The following is a 20,880-nucleotide window of genomic DNA, read 5'->3' as shown; positions in this document are numbered from 1 at the left end:
CAGAGCAGAGTTGAATTGCCCAGAATCGCTGGAGAAGAAGAAGACACCAGGAGCACAGTCTTGCACGGTGCTGGGCTCCCGGCTCCAGGGACACGGGAAGGACACCCCACACCTTGCGGCACGAGGCCCCAGGGCTTCTGAACTTGCAGTTCTGCTCTGTGCATCGTGCATGCAAAAGCGGAGCTCTCAGCAAAATCTCTTTATTATTCATCATAAAGAATCACAGCTGTGAAAAGCGAGCTAAGGAAGGAGAGTGGGACCAGGCAGGCGTTCTGCCTTGGCCCGGTGTAAATCAGGAGTAACTCTACTGCAAGTCTGCTGAATTATGTCGCTGTCACTTGGACATCAGACCAGAATCAAGCCCTTTACCTGTAATAGATGAGTGAAATATCTTACAACTGTGTGTCCAGGAGCCTGCTAAGCTTCTTGCAGAGTTGCTGTCAGTATGCCCAGGGCAGAAGCATATTTTTTTTCTTACTGTTGTACATAAGGGCTCTGCTGCAGCCGACAACATGAAATGTGTTAGTTCGGTTTGTTCAAAATGGAGTGTGTTTGTTAAGTGTTGCCTCTTTGATGTTGCGCTGCCATCTCCATCTTTGTCATCATTGCCCATCTTTTTCAATCTAATGAACTCAAACCATCAGTGCAACTTAAGTTCGGCTGTCTGTTCTTGCATAGTTAATATTAAAAATGTACTAACAGTGTGGCTGCGAAATCAAATTATGCACATAAATATGCTGGCATAGCAGAGGAGGCGGCAGAAGCTGAAGTTAGCAACATTGATGCCAGTTCACATTTGCAAATCAACCGTCAATCTGTCATTAAACATGTTATCAAATGATGATAAGTGTATGCTTCTTGCTTGCATTGGCGCGCTTATTCCCGATGTTGATGTGCATTAATGGGATAATGTGCATTAACATAGTCTTGCTTGGATGAACACAAAACATTTTTTATCCGTCTCAGTTTGTTTCCCCCTGTGGCCCCCAAGTAAGTGTTTTGTGTTATCAAATTGCCAAAAAATGGGAAAACACATTACTTTTAATTAGCAAAAATTTTGAGTCATTATTTTTTTCTAATTTTTATCCAGAGTATCTCCTGTGTATTGTCAGTCGAGGTTGGGGGGTACACAAAAAAACCACATTCCACTGCCTTCTTTAAGTAAAACGATTAATGTCAGAAACTCAGAGACTGACAATTATGTGCTGTCTTAATGCACTGGCCTTTCATCTGCAGCCCTTGCTTTTGACACGAGTGATGGTTTCAGTTCAGCGATATGAACGGCAGGAAAGGGAACGATCTCAGGCTTTCCCAGCCCATTGTGCGGTGCCGCGCTCAGGCATGGCAAGCAGTGCTTGAGCTGCCTTCATTTAACAGTTTTGCATACGAGCTGGTAAGGGCTGTACCTAGAGACTGAACAAAAAGCTGAAGATCTCGGCCGTTCCGGGAGGGAAATGAGTTTCTCAAAGAACTTCCCATGTTTGCACAACTCCTTTATCCCCTCCTGCCTAGTCAGGGCTCCACTCACGCTACACGCTGCCAGTAAACTTCCATGGCAATAAAATAAAATAATCCTCATTGGAAAGAATGAGAAATGACTGAGACGTGAAGCCTATAAAAAGAGGCTGGTTATCAGACTATTGCCTGCCCATCTCACAGGCTCTGCCCCAGCTTGCCCAGGGCTGACGGCTCAGCTCATCGGCTGCCCAGGGAATGGTTGCAACAAAAAGAAATACTGGTATTACGTTTATTGCTTCTATTTAGAATTGAGTTGTTTACCCAGGCTTTTGGAAAAAGTTGAGGTGGAACTTCACTGAAGCAGGAAAAGCATCTTTCACACTCCATGGGACTCTAAGGTTTCCAAACCGTTTCTCAAAAGTAAAGAATTAAGGTTCTTCCCACCCCCTGGAGAACAGCCATTCCTTTAAACCTTTTCATATTTGTGCAACAGGGGCAAAATTGTGAATGACCTACCCGGGTTCTTACAGTAAAACATTAATAGTAATGAAAAGCAATATGGATAATATCTGGTCATGTTCAAAACACTGGGAATTCTTCCAGGAGTTTTACTAGGACTTTATTAGTAGTTATCAAATCAAGCTCAAGAGTTGCCTTAAAGGAAAGTCAGTCACTTAAAGTGTTCTATTTTTAGTTTATGAGCTGGAATATAAAACTTCTTCTAAAACTTTTATGAAAAACATCATATTATTTATGTGTTTCTAAAATAGCAACTTTTTCTTATATAATAAAAATGTTTATAAATTACTCTTAGTCTCTGCATATGACTACATTTAACCTCCAAACATGGTTTAAGATTTATCTTGAATGAAAAAAAATATATAACTAGTAGAATAGTGAACTTCTACAAACTATGGACTTCTTGGTAAATGTGTCAAACTTTTGATCACTCTTTCTTCACAATATAATAATGCCATTAACTTTTTCAGGTCTCTGATTTCTATTATCTGGATGATTTAAAGGAAAAATAAAAGGGAATAATTATTGATTATTTTTAAATTGCCCTGATTTTTTAGAAGTCATCCATTGCATTTCCTATTATTTCTAAATCGTGGATACATCAGCACAAGTTTCATAATCATGAAACTCTAATAGCGGTAATTGTATTCCTGTTATGCCTAGCTTCAGCAAGTCCTCATGTTTTCTACTTCTAAAACAAAGAGCTTGTCTTCTAATACAAAGAGCTTGAATGTTGAGTATCTTTTCTGTTACACGCCCATTACTGGCAGAATTTATCCAGCAACATTTTCTTTTACAGTTCTGTAGCTTTACGTTGCTTCTGCTCCATGAGCTACCTTGAAATTAACTTGTCAGATGTTCATCCCACTACTTAGGGAAGAATCCTGATCAGATGAGTGGACCAATTTGTCATGACTTGTGGGAGAGATGCTGGCAAGCAGGTGGCACTAAGGCGGCTGGATATGAGGGATGCTGTACAGCAGCTCCTGCTGGCTCCTGCAAGGGGCTCTTTGTATCAGAGACGGCATTTGGAAAACCAGAGTGAGAAAGCTCTTCATCACCAGGGCCCGGTTCTCTCTCCTCTGGGGCACTTGGCAAACAGCAGAACAAGGTGCAAAGCTGTAGAAAACAGCATAACAAAAATGATCTCCCACCAGAACTCTCGGCTGTATCACACTACTAGCTGGGAGAAGTCTTGGTCTGGATTTTATCCTTGTTATAATATTTCAGCCAGTCTCTACATTGAACAGATGTATTAATCAGGTGTGTTAATTTACCAACTTTTGTTAAGCAGTTTGAAAGAGTGAGATGCTGTGTTACTCCTTGGTATTCATATATCAAAGCAAATGTTGAACAAGGGATTAGCACTTATAGACTGGCACTGTTCTTCCTCTCTGTCCTCCCAGTCTTTATTCTTTATACTCTGTCTTGTTCTATTATCTTAGGCCTGACTTTGGAGTGTTTTCAGTTTTTGAAAATGGCAAGTAATTAGTCAATATGTTTTCACCATATGTATCAAGCTCAGTAAAGAGGCAACCATTGGCCTTTGTCATGGCACAGTAAGCGTTCGTTTTCTCAGTACTTCAAGTTACGCTGAGCGTGTGCTGAACGCCAAAGAATTTAATGAGGAATTTTACAATGAAACATTTGACATAATAATTCACAGTTCAGCGCAGTTCACAAATTCGGGGTGAGTCCCCTTTGAAGATTGCCTTGTTGGTGCTGTTCACACCAGAGATCTTGCACGAGCTGCTTCTCCCCTGCCTGGTGCCCTGCATGAGCAAAGAGGCCGCGCAAAGGGTGGATAAATTGTCGTGACTTGAAATGGTCCCGTTTTACATCTTCTTGGCACAGATGCCATGTACAACAAGGGAGAATTCTTGAAACCCCTTTTCCCTTCCAGACTGGCTTTTTCCTTACCCCAAGCTAGCTAATGCATACTTTCCAGATAGAAATTTTTGCTCTAAGGCTTCCACTGTTGCTGACTGTTAACAATCTTAAAAAAAGGTCAGAATCTGACCATAACACTGCTGATATGAAGTGGCACTTGCCCAAATTTTGCCATCTCCTGAGCAAAAATACATCCAGTGTTTTCTAGGGCAAGATGGGATAGACAGCAGCCTTGCCTGGGCCATTTTCTGCTCTCAGGGATATTGTATTTCAGTTATCTGTGGAACAGGTTTCTGCATTCCCTGCTGGGTTTCTTCAGATTCGCAGATAAAATGTTTGAGCTCACACTCAGTTCAGCGAGTTACGGGTATTTTGTTTAACGTTTTGGGGTACATACAACAAACAACGATGAGTAAGAATGATGACATATTGTTTTACTGCAGTCATGATTTAAATTTATATGGCATTGCTATTGAAGTCAATAGGACTTTTTCCCGAGTATGCTTTGCAGGGTATGGTATCATTAAAATATGACAGTTAATAGTCTTGTTTATGTTATTATATTTAATGAATAAATATATCAGTCTGTACATCAAACTCAGTTTTGTTTATACTCTGTAATTGTAGTCTTATCTCCCCTAAAAGCATGTTATATCTTTTAATTTTATAATTATCCACTTTATTCATGTGTGACACTACAGAACTGCAGCTTATATCCTATGAGACATCCAAATACAAACAGATGGAAGACAGGCAACCTCTAGGAAATTCAGATCTGGATCTGTAACACTCCACAATTTCAGATCCAAGGTCTTGGTTTGGGCTGTTGTACAAAGGAGCAAGAGTTGCAGAATGTGAATCTAATTTATACAGCACCTCTGGATGTGAACCGTCAGTGGGGATTTTATACCATCCTTCAACACCTAAATGTTGTTCTCTGTCTCTTGAAAGAGACCTGAGCTCTAAAGGCAAAGAGGGAGCACTTCTCCCATTGCCCTTTCCAAAGATTTTCAAAAAAGGAATTCAAGATTTATTGGGCTGGGGAGGGGGAACAGAAATATAAGCATAACTTTGTAGCCTGGTGGTTATAGCACTTGGCTGGAAAGGGTAAATGCCAGTCCATTTTGAAAACCTCCCTCACCTAATTTGTATTTGAACACAATTTCTAGTAAGTGCCCTCACAAATGTCACCTCTAAGGCAAAAAAAAAACCAAGAAAGGCAATAAGAAAAGTTATCTAAGGAAGGGAAAATCTGCTTAGGAGGCTGACACAGCCAAAGTGAATACTTTTCTCAGTTATCACATGAAGAAGAAAATATCATAATATTGAAACCAGTTTTGAAAACTTTCCATGAAAATAGGGGAAAGGGAAAAAAAAAAAACATGAAACACTAGTTGAATACAGAGAGAGGCCGAAGAGAGTTCGGTTACCATAGAGATTATTACTGGCAATTGGTACTCAACAGCAGATTGGGATCTGTTACAATATTTTTATTAATCTTTTCTCTTAATTGGTTATTTATGTATTTTGGATCCATCTCTGTTCTGGGTCCAGATTTTACTCTTTACCTGTCATTCTTCTTGACATGAAGCAGTAATGACTGTGCCAGATATCAGGCAGTTCCTCAATGTGTAAACATTAACAGGGGCCACGAGTATCTAAAATACCACAAGGACAAGTCACTGGCTGGGGCTGGCAAAGGAGGGGGAGAAGCATCACAAACACACTCAGTCTGGGAGGCTTCAGCACAAGCTCTCGTCCGCGCAAACCCTGTGACGATGTTTTGTAGGTACAACAGAGAGGATGCAAAATGCCTTTTCCCCTTTCAGTTTTCCCTCATGCATATACAAACCTGGTCATTTAACACATGCACCTTCCAGTGCATGAACTGGTAATTTAGGAAATACCCTGTTGTAAAGCCTTTCCCTATCCTCCCCTTCCTAAGGATTCATCTTGTTTGTGTGTGCTGCAGCCACTGAAAACACCCAGCCTTTTTCAAGCCACTTAGGGCATTATGCTTAAAGTCCAGTGTCAAGAGACTTTTCAAAACAATCAGCTTCTAAAAATTCTAGTCTTAATTTCAGAGTGCCCAGTCTTTGTTCGTACCCAGTGTTAAATACATTTTAAAATGCATTTTTTCCTGCCACACCTTTTGCCTTTAGGGAGGTGTTTTGTTTTTTCCAGGATGCCTGAGATCAGGCAGAACCAGCTGGATTTTCATCCCCTTTTCTCCCCCTCCTCCCCAGCCTGTTGCTCCCTGTCTGCATGTCCTGCCTGCGGGGTGCACAGGGAGGCACTGGCTGGGCAATGGGGCTGCAGGGAATGCTCCCAACTGCACAGTGTGAACAAAGTATATATATGTATATTAAAAAAAAAGAGAAAGGGAGAAGCATGTTTTTTTCGCCTCTAATCTCCTTTAGTTATCATGATCTCAAGGGTTATCTGTGATGATAGTAGGCACTGCATTTCAGACGGAAATGTGATTTTCCAAGCTGACAGTGTCACTTTAAGTAAACAAAGTTAATTCTGCTTCCTGCTATGCAAGGCCTAATCTCATTACCCAAACCACAAGCAGCATAACAGAGAATAGTCCCATCTGTCAAAAGAACTTAAAATAAAGGTGGATATTGTTTTTATGTTTCATCCCTCTCCTTCCACCCAAATCCCTCAATGGAAATTAATTATTGCATCAGATCCATTTAAACCTGTTCAGATCCCCCGGCCTGTGCCAGTGGTTCCTTTTTCATTTGACGTGTCTACAGAATAATAATGTTTATGCTGCATCTTAGAGTTAATGCTCAGTTTTGATGAATTGTAGCTAAAAGCTGGGAGCCAGATGGCTGACCCATTCGTCTTGCTGCGTTCTACTCTAAGGAGACAGAAAGCAGGTGACATCAGGTCAGCTTCAGGCTCCCCCAGAGGTGAGCTGGATTATGCTCAGTCCCTTTCCCACCTCAAATAAGGAGAGGGAACCCCTGAGCTCAAGACAGCCCAACAGGGAGCGAGATTCAGCACAGTGTAAGTCCGTTAGGATTTACACATGAAAGAGAATCAAGGAATTGGTGCTGCAGGCTCCAGTGAGAGCTATGCCAGCGCAGGGAGCGGAACCCAACCTGCCCAGGTCTGGCTTGAAGCAGAAGAAAATCCAAACATGCTATCAAGCAGTTCTTAGCTCACTTCAAACCAGCAGCCACCAATCATAAAAAGATCATTCATAAAACTCTCTAACAACAGTGGTTTTCATCCCCTCTTCATTTAAAATGACCTTTATATGATTATAAGATCTGCCTTGCTAAGCCTTAATTGCTTAATTAGAGAAGCAAGTTCTCTATTAGACAAACATTTTTTTCAGACTGTGTTTTTTTTCTTGCAAGTATGCAGTTTTCTTGCATTTTAAGCTCATCAGCAGTATTTATAAAGCTTTAAAAAGACACTTTCAAGTGGTTATAGTTTGTTAGTTTGTTTATTTATTTGCCATTTGAAGGTTTTGTTTCCCACTCCCTTCCTGAGAGACACTTCCAGCAGGAATCTCTCCCCTTCGGAATTTCGCTGCCTTTTGCTACCACACCTGCACAGCATTTTGCAAAAAAATGCAGGCTTTCACAGCTGTTATGTGTTCTGGGTGTGATTGGGAATTTATTTATCATGGGCAAGTTCTCAGAGCTGAGCAAAATTAGCCTGGTTTTGTAGTGCTGTTTTAAAGATCTAGCCAATCAATCTATGACTGTAGGGTTGTTTCTGACTGTGTGATTGTTGACAGTTTTAAAGAAGTCAATTGACTCACTTGCTCTGGAACACTATTTAAGTTTTGCCTTGTGTTAGATTTTTGTGTGTGTGTGTGGCATTGTTATACTAATGCAGTATATTGAAAGCAGAAGGTTCCAGAGGTAATTAGTGCTGATTACAGTGACAAGCTGCATTTCTAAAGTAAGTTTTGGGGCTGGAGTGGCTACATTAATGAAAAAGCCTCTGCCATAGCAAAAGCAGCATTACTGGTGCTGCAAGCAGCCTTAAAATAGAAACTAGAAGTATTATAACACTTGAGATACCCCAGCCCTGAGAAGCAGCCACAGATATTTGTTTCCCCAGAAAGAAGTATCTCCTTGCTGTGCTCTTTATAAAAGAATACTTTGCTGAAAATAGAGAACATCACCATAAAAAGTAAAAAAGTGATAAGAGATTAAGTTGGGAAAAATGGACCAGAAGTGGCTTCACGTGAAAATGGCAATTAAATTACTTGTACCACTTATGGTGGTAAAGTGAGAAAGTTTGGACTGTGTTCATAAAAGGACCTTGGACTTGGTTTTGGTGTTTTGGATTACAGAAGGAATTTCAAAGGTAACTTGGCTGCCTTTTCCCTTTTCGTTACTGCTTCAATAACAGAACACCTTGACCCTCTGTTTGCGATTGTGTCCCTGTTACTCTTAGCACAGCACAAGCAATGGGAAACGCTCCTTTCCACTCCAAGCAGCGAGCCGTGCAGCCAGGAGGAGGGGAGCACAGGTATCCTCACCCAGGGGATGCACGAGGGAAAGAAAAGTTACTGACCACCCTGAGTAGCACAAACTGATGAGTAAAAATGGTTCTCATACTTATTTGGTGAAACAGAATATGTAGGAGCTGCAATAAGCAGTGTCCTTCTCTGACACTAAAGAGCATGACTTGTATTGAGGACTTGGAAAGTATTTGAGAACTTTGATTACGTTCATTTCAACCTGGGTGTTTTTCAGGATCTCAGCCGTTCTGCCCAGACTATTCATCTCTTTGCTGATAAAAATTCAGAGCATGGCAGGAGCTAATTGCAAAAGGTGATATAGCTTCTCTTTGGATAGTTGTGTGTGGTATTTTGGGCAGGCTTTCTCGGCTGAAGCTCCAAGCCAACAAAAAGCCAGGTGGCTGCGTTGGCATGGTGCTGAGCGCTGCGTAATCCATCTGATGGAAAGCAGGGTTTATTAGCTTGGCACTGCGCTCCCTGAATTTCAAGGATTTTGGATAAGTTCTGGCTGACATCCCATTGGGTCAGACTTACCCCTTGCTATATGTGCTTAAGGTAATGGGAGTATGTGATCCTCCTCTTACTGATTTGCAAGATTCATGTGACCTGCATAGCTTGCAATGTTACTTTTTGTCTTTAAATTCCAAAAGCCTGTGTCATTAAGAAGTCAAAGAGTACATGTTGAGGTGTGGCAGGAGGTTTGTGTGTGTGGCCAGAAAAAGTACTTGCAAGTGGCAAAAATTGATATTTTCCTAGCTAAAGCCAAAAAACACTTAGAAATGATCTATGTCTAATATACTTATTGTAGCCTGAGGTCAGAGAGGGATGTGACTTTCAGAAAAAAAAAAAAAAATGATAAAACTTGCAGTTTTGAAAATACGTATTTTACTTTAGGGCATTTTCAAAGGCTTTTTTTATTGTGTCTGCGATTTCACTTATACTTTTCACTTCCCATATATTATTCATGATGTCTGTTTTAATAAGCTTTGGGTCAAGACTTTGTTCTCTGTTAATAGTTCGTTGCAAATAACATTGCTTGGTGTTGGAGCCTCTCTGAAATGACACTCTGATTATTGAGGTACAGTCCAAGTAACAGGCAGAATAAAGTCTTTTGGTGAAGTCCAGATTTCCTCTTCCATTTCACAGTTTCTCTTTCTTTACCTGATTCTACTCAAAGCCTCAGTAACTGTTAGATCATGTAGCTGCGCCGTCACAGCTCCTTGTGAGGAAGGTTCAGAAGTAAGATAAAAGAGTTGCAAAGCAGAGCTAAAGGAGCCAAAATATCTGGATTCAGTTTTTGCCCACGCGATTAAGGCAAATAAATATAATCGGGGAGAGGTGCATCTGCAAACACATACAAAGGCACCCACCATGTGTGGGATGGAGAAGAAATTGGTGTTTGCATCACCAGAAGAGAGAACCATCTGCAACAGGTCTCCATAAAAGCCTGTTTTTTATTGAATAGCCATAGAAAATCAGGGCCCTGCATAACCTTCAACATATGGCTAGGGTCTATCAAGTGTATTGAAAATGCTCATTTCCTTAAAATTAAGCACATTCAACAAAATTCACTTTGAATCCTTAACTTCCTTCTGCAATTTAATCTTAAAAATCACTTTTTTTGCCCCTAAATGCAGGGGAGTTCTGGCAGGGAGCAGAACATGGTTCAGCATGTGCCTGGGTGTGATGTGCTTGCATGAGTCGGGCAGTTAAAACCTGCTGCACACAATATGCTTTGTTAATGCAGTGTTACTGGCTTTATTCTCTCCTTTTCTCTGTGTCTTTAGACCCTGAAACACATGTAAAAGTTCATATTCCATTCAGGCCACCTTTGTAATAAATAAATTTCTGATAAAAGTCTGACCAAACTGTGTTACAAAGAAACTTGGTCTGTGCAGCATGTGAGCATTATCAAGTTACATTGTTATGATCAACAACCATATTGGCATTTAAACAAAAGAGGAAACGTTTTTTCCATGTCATAAGGAATGTTTCTGGGGCTGTAGCATCCTATTAAAGCAAAATAGGGCTGGTGACAAAGGTCTGCCTGATTGGATCTGTGATCTGCCAGTTTCTAATGAATGGAAAGAGAAAGGCACGAGCAGCAGAGTCGAAAATGAAGGAGAATTTCTCCTTGTCTTGCTGCTTGTATGAGGCTGTTCTCGGTAGCTTCAGTGGTGGAATTCATTACTGGGGATAAGAACAGAGATTAGGTTAAAAGAGCTTTTCAGTGACAATACCTAATGCACGATGGAGTGCTTTCCCTCACTCCTTTCAGGTTTGAAGTTTTCTGACCATACATAGTGATATATTACTGTAATAGTTTGTATTACAGTAGTGGCCAAAGGTAACAGAAGCATCCATTTTGCTGGATACTTTACATATACACATTAAAAAATAATCTCTGCACAAGGTGTCCATATGATTTTATTTCTCTCTAGTGTATCTTTTTCTTTTTTAAAGGACTATCTGGTTTATGGTTGCAGCTTTGAAAACTGTTACCTCGTTGAGCGGTTTAGACTAAGCACGAGTCAAAGACAGCCTCTTTTTTTATAACTCAATCTTCCAAAGTCTGCTATAAATGTAAATAGTGGAGAGATGCCCTGATGTTAAGATGCTGATACTCGCAGGGTATAGAAAGTGCCAGTGTAATATGTGTGAAATAGCTTTATCACAGGCCATTTTGTAAGCTCTCTTCAGGAGAGAAAGTTTCCCCAAATAAAAATGTGTAAACTGTATGCAAAATTGAGACACTTAAAAAAAAATGAAAAGAGCTAAACTAATTACATTTGCAGTTACTGTACTATTGGTTAGACTTCCCTTAGTTGAACAAAGGAACTGAAGTGCTTGTCTGTTGATTCTGCATTCTGCAAACCCAACCCAGGTAAGCCCCTGTCAGGCCTTTCTTGGGCTCTGTCTGCTGGCCTTTTTGGCAAGTACTAAACTTAGTTTTAAGCTCCAATTAAAGATATGCAGAGGACTAGGGCCTGATCCTTTTCTCATGTCATTTTCCCGCAAAGGAGCTTCTCTGTACTCAGACAATTCACTCCTGACTATAAGTGAGAGCAGAATTGGGACATATGGCACCATATCAAAAGATCTATTAGATCTCTCAATAAAACAAACACAGCTTTTGAAGTTGTTTAGCTGTTTCTAGAGCAAAGCAAGAACTTCAGAGAGAGCACTTTGACTATTGGGTGAAAAGGAATCCTTTTTTCACTCTTCTCCCTGCCCTTCCACCCTCTTTCCCTTCCTCTTTTCCCTGTTTGACTTTTCTTCTGCTAAAATTTTGCCAAAGGAACCTTTAAAGTCAGGTCTGCAGTAAAACCTCTTGCCAGCATAGTAATTTTTGTTAGGGGTGTCTTTTTTTTTTAATAGCACTTCTATTGGCACAGCCTTCAGCTTAGGTTCAGCTGTACTCAAAAGTAGTGATTTTGCTGATGCAGCTTATTTCATTGAGGGAACTAGTAAAAACTTAACTGCTAAAAACACTCAATTGGCAGGACAAGCTGCATCTGTATGAGTCCGGTTTGCTGGTGTGGATGTAAAATGTAGGGCTGGCCAACAATGTAACCCTCAAAAGTAGTCCTGTTGAAATGTGTTTGCTTTGAGCCTATTTGGCCTCCATATGCTGGAGCAAGGATGGTTGTAGCACACTAAATTCACAAGACTAAAACAAGCTTTATGGTGATTAAATTCAACTCCCTAAACATAACTTAGGTGACTCCCCATCATGACTTATGTAACTTAATCTCGTCTGGTAAAAAGCATAGCTGTGCTAAATGGAAAAGCCATGGCTATGACTGGCTCGTGGCCGCTCTTTTTGATGATATTATCATGAAGATATTATTCTAGTATGCCTCTGTTTCCCCATATGTGAAACAAATATCCTGCTATCAATCTCAGTACTGTAGAGGTTCAGGAGCTTGACTGCAAACATTTTGACATTTTAGTATATAAGGGGTATGAACAGCGTTGTTCACACCAGTTTAAGAGGGCTTGCTGGCCAGTGTGTATTTGTGAATCTGCAGCACCGCTTCCTGGTTTTGCTGGAGAAACTCCAGCCAGCAAACCCAGACAATGTTGTTTAGCTTCTGCTGTCATCAGAACTATTTCTTGAGAGCTGGAAAGATGTACTCCTTCCTTACCCTGCTTGCTGTAGCCCAAAGGATCAAAGATAAGGATTATAATGGTTATGTTCAAGCAGAGGAGTTGTTGATTGGGATTTATCCTTTTAAATATGTGTAAGGCATAGAAAGCTTTGCAGTCAGAAATATTGACTTCATTGATCCACGCCAAGAGCAGAAGAAACCCATGCGAGCTGAGGTGGAAAGGCTGTGTGAGATGCTTATAATAAAGATGTTATCTGATAAATAAGATATTGCTTTATTCCTGACCAAGGAAAATTAGAAATCCAGATTTTAAGTACACCAGTCAAATCATGCCAAGTTAACTGTGGCAGCATTAGTCTTCCGTGATCAGTAGTCGGTATTAGGACCTTGCTTTCATGTTTCTGGTTAAATGAGGTGGCTACACAGGTCCTGGTTCTTCATTGTTTATGAGTTTTACAAGGAGAACCTCTGAATGAATCAGCTTCAGGAGCATAATGAACTACAAATGCAAAGAGCATCACCTTCATCACTCAGAATAAAGTGAATGCAGTGTAGGTCATGCTGTTGCCTTTGGAAGCAGCTAAAATCTTCTGTCTGATCAGCTGAGATTGCAGAGGCTGACAAGGGAGGCAAGTGGGGGTAAAGGTGTCCAGCGTAAGTGGAGAGTGAACTGGCACAAGTGGGGCTGTCCTGTACAATGGGCTGGAGAGTCTTGATGTCAGGGTTCACATGGATGGACAAACAAATGAGAAACCCTGAAGGACCAGCAGAGTTGCTGCTGCAGGCACAGCAGCCAGCTGTGAGCATTCCTGACAGGGACGCCGACATGTGGAGGGCAGGGATGTGATTTGGGGAGGGGATGTTATATTACTAGATCTGGGTCTTTTGCCCCATCCGGAGCAATATCAGCTTATCAGCCAGCAAATACAAAGTAGAGGAAGGTGGGAACTATCTAAAAAGCATGTTTCCTGGTATTGTAGATACTATCACAGACTCAGAGTCAGTTTACAACCACTCTGGCCAATATCCATTTTCTCCTTCATCGGCAACAAAGCTGTTCTGTCCAGCAGTGTAGGAAAAAGCCCATCCCGTATCTGCAAATGGTCCTCTCCTTTAAAAACACAAACTCCTGTGTTTTCCGCAGTACATCCTCAGTCATCCCCCTGCCTTAAACTTTTGAACCCTGTTAGCAAATGCACCGTGGGCAGAGCAAGGGGGGAGCCCTTACCCCCACGGAAAAAACCTGATCTGAAGAATTCTCAAGGGGACAATTGAGCACTATCAAACACAACTGCAGTAATACTTTACTGTCTGCTGCAGATATTGAGCCCTCATTGCAGTAATTGTCACGGTGACAGAGCTGGGAACACTTGCTGTAATTAGGACAGTTGTTTTGTCATGTGTAACGATCTGAAGAGAAGCACGGAAAAGAGGCGAATGAGCACTAATCTGCTATAGCACAGTGAAGGAGAACCATGCACTCACACACAAAATATGGCACGGCTGCTAATATATTGTAAATTTAGATGAGCAGGCATTTTGAGAAGGTGAAGAAATAAATGTTAAAACAATACATCTATTCAGGGGAATTTATGCTCTCTCGGGTGTCTCACTGTATCTAGAACAGCAAGTGCAGCTGTTTTTCTGTAGAGATTTTTTTGAAGGTGATCCTGGTGATATGTAACAAAAATCCTCAACTGAAACCATGTGTGCTTGTGTATATAGATATATATGCATGCGTAGATGTGTGTTTATAGATATATATGTGATTTTTCTATAAGTGGCATGTATTTTCTTCCAGCTTGCTGTTCCAGCAGTTTGAGAACATAGAGCCCCAAATTAAGAAAGCCGGACACTCCAGTGTGTTACACATTTAAAGCTATCGTCCAAACTATTTTAATGTCTCTTAAGTTACCATTTCAGCCTCCTACTTTTTTTCTGTTTCTTGCATGCAGACAAGCATTAAAAATAAGCACTATCTTTTTCATTGTGCTCCAAAATACCTCCTATTCTGATTCAGTGAGCCTGTAATGGCTGTTCTGGTTGAGTTTTATCTGATGACAAACGCTACTTATGTATCAAAAACTCCTGGGAAACAAGGTTACAATTTCGGAATTATAAGACCCAGAGCTATAGGGTATCAAATACCTGTTGGGTATTAAGGAGGTAAGCGTTAAGCATACAAAATAAGACTGTACTATGGATTTCTACAAAATTAAGTTCATTTTTTTTTTGCTTTCCACAAAAATGTTGACATTTTATTTCACTTTTTTAGTGTTAAACGTTCATATCTTCAGTTATTTTTTTTTAGCTTTCCAATTCTCACTTGTCAATGAAATCTTTCCTTCGCTGCTGAAGCCAATTGGTTTTACCATCTACTTGAGTAAGACCAAGATTTCACTTTTAGTCTTTTGCTACATGAAATCATTCTTGTAAAGATCACAAATGTCCCTCAGAGATTATCAACCTGTAACCTGTATTTTAAAAAGGTTACAGGGATAACTCAGGGAACAACAGACCACTTAGTCTGATCCTGATTCCAAGTAAAACATTACGATTATCCCAGAACTCTATTAGCAAAGAATTAGAGGGTAGAATACAATTAATGACAGGATTATAAATCTTGTCAAACAAACATACTGTCTTTAGACAGGATTACACAACTACTTGAGAAAGGTAACTGGGCGGATGTAGGATACCTGGATTTCTCAAGGGCATTTGCCTGATGTTTTGCCTCGTTAGGTTTTCAAACATGTGTTAGATGTTTTAAATTCTGGCGCACCAGTGGGACTCTGTGTATTGTAATGGGAGCTACTGATGAAATGCTTCCTCTTTCTAGATTGTATTGGCGGTATAATATTTGTACCAATGATCCAAGCAATGATGTGAAATACATTTGGTGAAGGCTGCAAGGTGACACGGGACCTGATGGAGCAGTGAATAATGAGAAAAAGTTGCTACGTAGGAGCAAAATTAATCTGCAGGTTAAAGGGTTTCAGTCCAACAGAATTCATTTTAATACAGTTGGATATAAAGAAAACCCTACAGGAACAAAGAATATAGATTATAGCTATGGGTTATATCTGTGTATGTCTTGGAGTAGATATATAGATAGGCAGTGATATACAGGTAGACACTATGAACTAAGTTCACAGTGCAGTGCTATGGAGAAAAAAACTGTTCTCTCTAAATGAAACCAATAATAAATTAGTTAAACAAACAAAGAAAGCAAATTAAACTAAAAAAAGCAAATAAAAGGAGAAGATTTTATTCTTATGTGCATCTCTAAGTGGGTCACAGTGTGAAATGTCCGTGTTTCAAGACTATGTGGAAGTATTCTGAAGAAAAGTTAGTGGAGGCCAGCAGGAATGACCTGGAGGCTGGAAATCCAGCCTTGTGCTGTGAAGTTTAAAGAACCTGACATATTCAGCTTCTCAGAAATCCTGAGAGATGCTTTGGCTGCTGTGTGTAGGCATCCCTGTGTGAGAGCCAGCTTTTCAGTCTGGCTGAGAAAGCAAATTTAGCTGGATATTTATGTTGACCAAATTTAGCAGTAAAATAATAACATTATATTAAAATAAGACACAGTTCCTAGTTGTGAAGGTGATGGAAGCTCACAACAGTTTTTCAAGTGTTCTCCTGAGTGCTTTCTTCTCTTCAAAACAGGATTAACTGCCCTTTTGAAGCATATATATAAAATCAAGCTAGATTATAGGGAAATTTTATTGCAAAGACACAATTTAGAACTGGTATATTGTGTGTATTTACATATGTGTGCATGTCTGAAGGGGCCTTTGCGGGTTTATGTGTGGTAAAACAACACAGCTCACTTACATGTAGATTAATTAGTATGTTTGTGTCATATAAGGGTATTAATACAAGAGATTAAGTGGCTTGTTCAACTAGACAACCAAATAATCCTGCACGTTTTCAATCTGTATAAGGCCCCTTTCTTAGCTTTAAACTAGCTCAGTAAGTGAATACATTTGTATTTGCTCTCTTGTCAGGCAGTAAGGTATTTTTCCTACTGTGTGTTGATTATTTGTTTCATTAATTTGAAAATAGTTTAAATTTCTCTGATCATTTTTAACAATAAAAATGCCTTCAGTAGATTTTCCAGTGCAAACCTTTTATTTCTCAGTTTTTCTCGACGTTAGACTCCTTAGATTTGAATGTTTGGGGCTTTTTGGTGAAAATTAAAAACAAAACCAAACCAAACTTCTAGAGAAAGCAGATACCTTTCTACTGAAAATTTGCCTCAGTTAAAAATCTAATTTCCACTGCAAAAGGGGAAAAAGAAGTTTGAACAAGAAACAGAAAATCAGACAGCTCTAGTGTCCTGCATCAGTATCTGAACCTTGGCAGCACTTCTGTAAGAGAAGGGATTGACCAAACAATTCATTAACAGGAATGTTCTCCTCACGGAGGGGATTCAAGAGCTGCATGAGAAACTTTAAAGCCTCCTTTGTGTATCCAAACCGAAACACGGCTCAAAGAAATGAGTGTCTGTGGCGGTTCAGGGCGCCGTGAACTCTGGGCTGTTTGTGGAGCGGCTTTGACAGAAGTTGCTCTTGATTTCGAAGTCCATCCCGTCCACCCGTGGCTGGGAGGCTGGCAAGGGAGAAAAGGGTGCGGGGAGTTTGCCTGGCAACAAAAGCACAGCAATTTGCTCTGGTGTTGCTGTGAGGAGAAGATGCTTTTGTGAGCAGAGACATGTGATAAGTGTAGCATGAAAGCACCGCGAAGTAATTGTTCTGAACCCGGCTCTGGGCTGCTCTGACTCGCAGTGGTCAAGGTCTGAAACAAGGAGATCCGTGCCAAGTCTCGCCTTGAACAAAGCGACTTAAGAGACTTTCTTCCCTGCAAATATCTCCTTGGCCTGCAACCACGATTACCGCGATTGCATCGAGGCCTCTGCATTTTTGCACTGATAAAGGAAAACGCAGCAGAGTAAAGGCTGGTTTTGGACACAGCCTGTTTTACAAATTTTAGGGCAGTGATTTTGGTGAATGCAGTTGGGTGAAGCTGATGAACATTGTCCATAGCTCTGTTTGCCAGCTGGGTTCAGCATCAATGTTTGTTTTCTGCATTGTGCTACGTTTTGGGACATCTTTGGTCATGGTGCCTGTGCTATGCTAGAAACCAGTCAGTTATTTCTGGTGCTTTTTACCACCTTCTGTGCATTTGAGAGTGACAGTGGGTCCACAGCATTGCTCAGTCACCTGTGGCTGCTTCCATCCTTGCCCAAATAATATTTATGCCAACATCCCCACTTGAACTGTTAGCCATCGCCCCTCCTTGCTGGTTGTACACCTTGCAGTTTGTCATTACACTAAATTATGAGCTCTTTGGGAGAAGAATTGTCCTCAGGTCATTTACTGAACACTGAATTGCAATTTTCTTGTTGAACTTGCGGGGTGTTTTGCTGCCGAGTGTGGCTGCAGTTGCGGTTTGTGGTATTTGCCATTCCTGCAGGTGCGTTTCCAACACCTCCATGCGGCTGTGTAGGTGCTGGCGATCAGCAACCCAGGTCTTGTTTGGAAACGGTGCATTTTCCTTAAACTCTGATTAACCAGTTATGTTTGTTCTGATTTAAATGCTTCTGTCATGTATTTCACTATAGGACAGAGCGGTGTGCGGAATTTCAAGACTTCCGCAGTTGTGTAAGTGAATGAGATGTTTTCTTAAAGTAACTATTTATACGTGTTTAGAAGATCCAGAGAAAGATTTACACGTTGCATCTCTCCCTCTAACTCATGCAGTGGCATCTCTCTCTGTCACGCACGTCACATGTAACCAGATTGTAAAATCCGAAGAGCAGAGGGCAGGTCTCTCTTCCTTTTGTTCGATGCCATGTAGTGGCTGGAAGGATGAGCAAAAGAGAAGATTTTTCTGCCAGGGACACAACAAATTAAAAAGGCTTCTCCCTAATAGAAATTAAATTTGAGACACTGTTTATTTTGAAACAGTCAGGTTAGTATTTATCTCAAATTGGTTTTAGAAAATGGATTTTTTTTTTTTTTGAAAATACAGTCTCAGCCTAAACAAATATTATCGTGTAGTAACTTTACTGGAAATTTCTGCTTTTCAATTCCTGTTTGGCAGTGTGGGTTCAATGTAGTTTTGGAGGAAAAAGCATACAGTTGTTAAAATCACAATGAAAAGGGAACTTGTAATACAAAAGCATTAAAATCATGTGGCATTTCCAGTGCACTTTTAAATGACAATTTTTCTCTTTTTTTAGAGATTAAAAATGAAAAAAAAAAAAGTCTATTAGCAACACTTAAATCTTCCAAGTTAATTTCTAAGTTAACTGAAAGGGGTATGACCGTGTGTAACTGTAAGGTAGTAAATTGTTCATGCAACAAAGCAAAACAGCTAGTAAGAGAGCTAATATCCATACCTTTCACCTATCTCCTTTTAGCATAAAAAGTATATTCCATATTGTCTGGCTTTAAAACTTGTTTACCCAGGCTGGGACTAAATTAAGCTGTACAAAGCAAATGCTCTCATGCACTTTACTGCTACCTGCTTAAAGCCTCCACATGAGGCACCTGTGGATAGATATTTAGCTTTTTACTTTCCACGGGAATCATTAGATGCCTGGAAGGGAAGACAAGTGGCATGTCAGGGCTCCCGGGAAGCTGACAGGTACCCGTAAGGGACCCCGTGTCTACAGTTGGCAAAAGTAAGTTATTTTGCATTGGTATGGAATAGGGCAGATGGTGGGGGTAGCTCTTGTTTATCTCCATCATGGAACAGGATGGAAAAATAAAGCAGAAGACTTGGAATGAAGATATTTGCCAGCGTGTTTGTGTGGCCACTCCCCCTCAGGATACAAATGGCCCATCTCTTTCTTGCAAAAACTATCCATTAATATATCATCCTTCATCAGAGTAGGTGGCGGGTTTGGGTTTTATTCTATAGTTTCATCAAAAAAGGAGCTCTGATTCTGGTGTGTGTTAAAGCTGGAAAGCTAATTTTTGAGGGATCATGGTTGAAACTTATTTTAGCTTTATATTTTTCCTCCTACCATGAGGGAAAGTAGAAATAAATGAGCTGGATTCACTATTCAATTATGTTAATTTATAGCCCTATAACCCCAGCAGTCATGCTGACATATAAATGATGAAACAGAGTGTATGATCAGATCCCTATTACTACAAAAGAAGTGTTAAACCAAGGATGAGTGAAAATTTTGGAGACCAACAGTGTATAGGTGGAAAAATAGCTTGCCCACAGATTTTGGGAAGTATTCTGTCAAGGTATTTAATTATGATGTTTTTCTGGAATTAACACTGAATTCTCATTTTGAAGAAAATTTTCTAGCTATTTTAATAAAATTAAAAAGAAAACCACTGTAAACCGAACCTATACATTTAATTTTAGGACAGACAAGACAATTCACACAAACCAGAGTGAATACTGTTTTTTTTCATTTTCCTGAGCTTAACTTTATATTCTTTTTCAGTCAGCCCAGAATGAAAGATAATGATAATAATTTGGACACTGAATGGAATATGTGCATAGCTCTACTTAGATCATATTCATTCCAGCACTCATATCACTGCCTTCAGTGAAACTGTATCGTGACTAGATTTGGCCTGTAATTATTAAACTGTTGAGCCCAGTTGCATAAAGAAAATTGTGAGATGCTATTACCAGGTAGCTGTCATTAGGGCAGAGTCAATTTTCTGTCTCATGCATGAATTTTGTTTAGGTTCTTGATAAATATGAGTGTCTGTGGGCAAGGCAAGATGTGGCGAGGTCACAGGAGAACAGCCTGAGTGCCTTGCGGTTTGGTGAGCTCAGCAGGGAGACGTGTCACCCGCACTTCAGTAGCGTTGTGCGTCCCAGGTAACCGGTGATATAACGAGTTAATTACACTGAACTCATTTCCCATCACCATCTCGAACTGGACATTCCTGCATGGGAGCTGAGGCCGGACTAAACCCCCCGTCAATCCTCTTTTTCCCTGAGCCAGCCAGCAGAACTAACATCATCTTAAAGCTTGTTTGCTCTGGGACTCGAGTTTTTCTTTCGAATGATAAAAATCTCTTTTTTCCAGCTCCAGTGAAAACAGAGATTTCAGAAAGCTGCAAGGCCAGCCAAGTGTGCTGAAGTAGACTCTGGCTCCTACTCGCTTGCTGGCATTTTTTTGACTATATTGGAACCTGTTATATTAAAATGGAGTCCTGAGGGCATTGGAAGCTGCAGTATGTATCTTTGGAGAGCAGATCTGGCAACTTCAAATTCTCAGGCAGGATTTACAAAAGCTACAATAAACCAAAGAAAAGCTCATTAAAAACACAGTGAATTTTTTCTTGTTCGCAGTAACCCCTTTCTCAGTCCTTGAGTATTTTAAATACCCTCAGTAAACTGAAGCTTGTAGCCAGGGAAAGAAAC

At 40.3% G+C, this 20,880-nt stretch overlaps 1 protein-coding gene across 3 annotated transcripts in view; it reads left to right on the top strand.

The window, feature by feature from the left end:
* TSHZ2 (teashirt zinc finger homeobox 2) overlaps window positions 1-20,880 on the top strand; it is a 222,805-nt gene that overhangs the window by 149,657 nt on the left and 52,268 nt on the right. The window contains exon 3 of one of the 3 annotated variants that reach the window (XR_010466641.1): window positions 4-19,162. The exons of the other annotated variants lie outside the window; for them this stretch is intronic. The gene's annotated coding sequence lies outside the window, so the exon portion shown is untranslated. The remainder of the gene's footprint in view (window positions 1-3; window positions 19,163-20,880) is intronic. 3 annotated transcript variants of the gene reach the window in all.

This window comes from Columba livia, chromosome 16, assembly GCF_036013475.1.
Source record: "Columba livia isolate bColLiv1 breed racing homer chromosome 16, bColLiv1.pat.W.v2, whole genome shotgun sequence".
Taxonomy (NCBI): Eukaryota; Metazoa; Chordata; class Aves; order Columbiformes; family Columbidae; genus Columba; species Columba livia.
The sequence above is the reverse complement of the archived record's forward strand: the minus strand, read 5'-3'. Positions and strand labels throughout refer to the sequence as shown.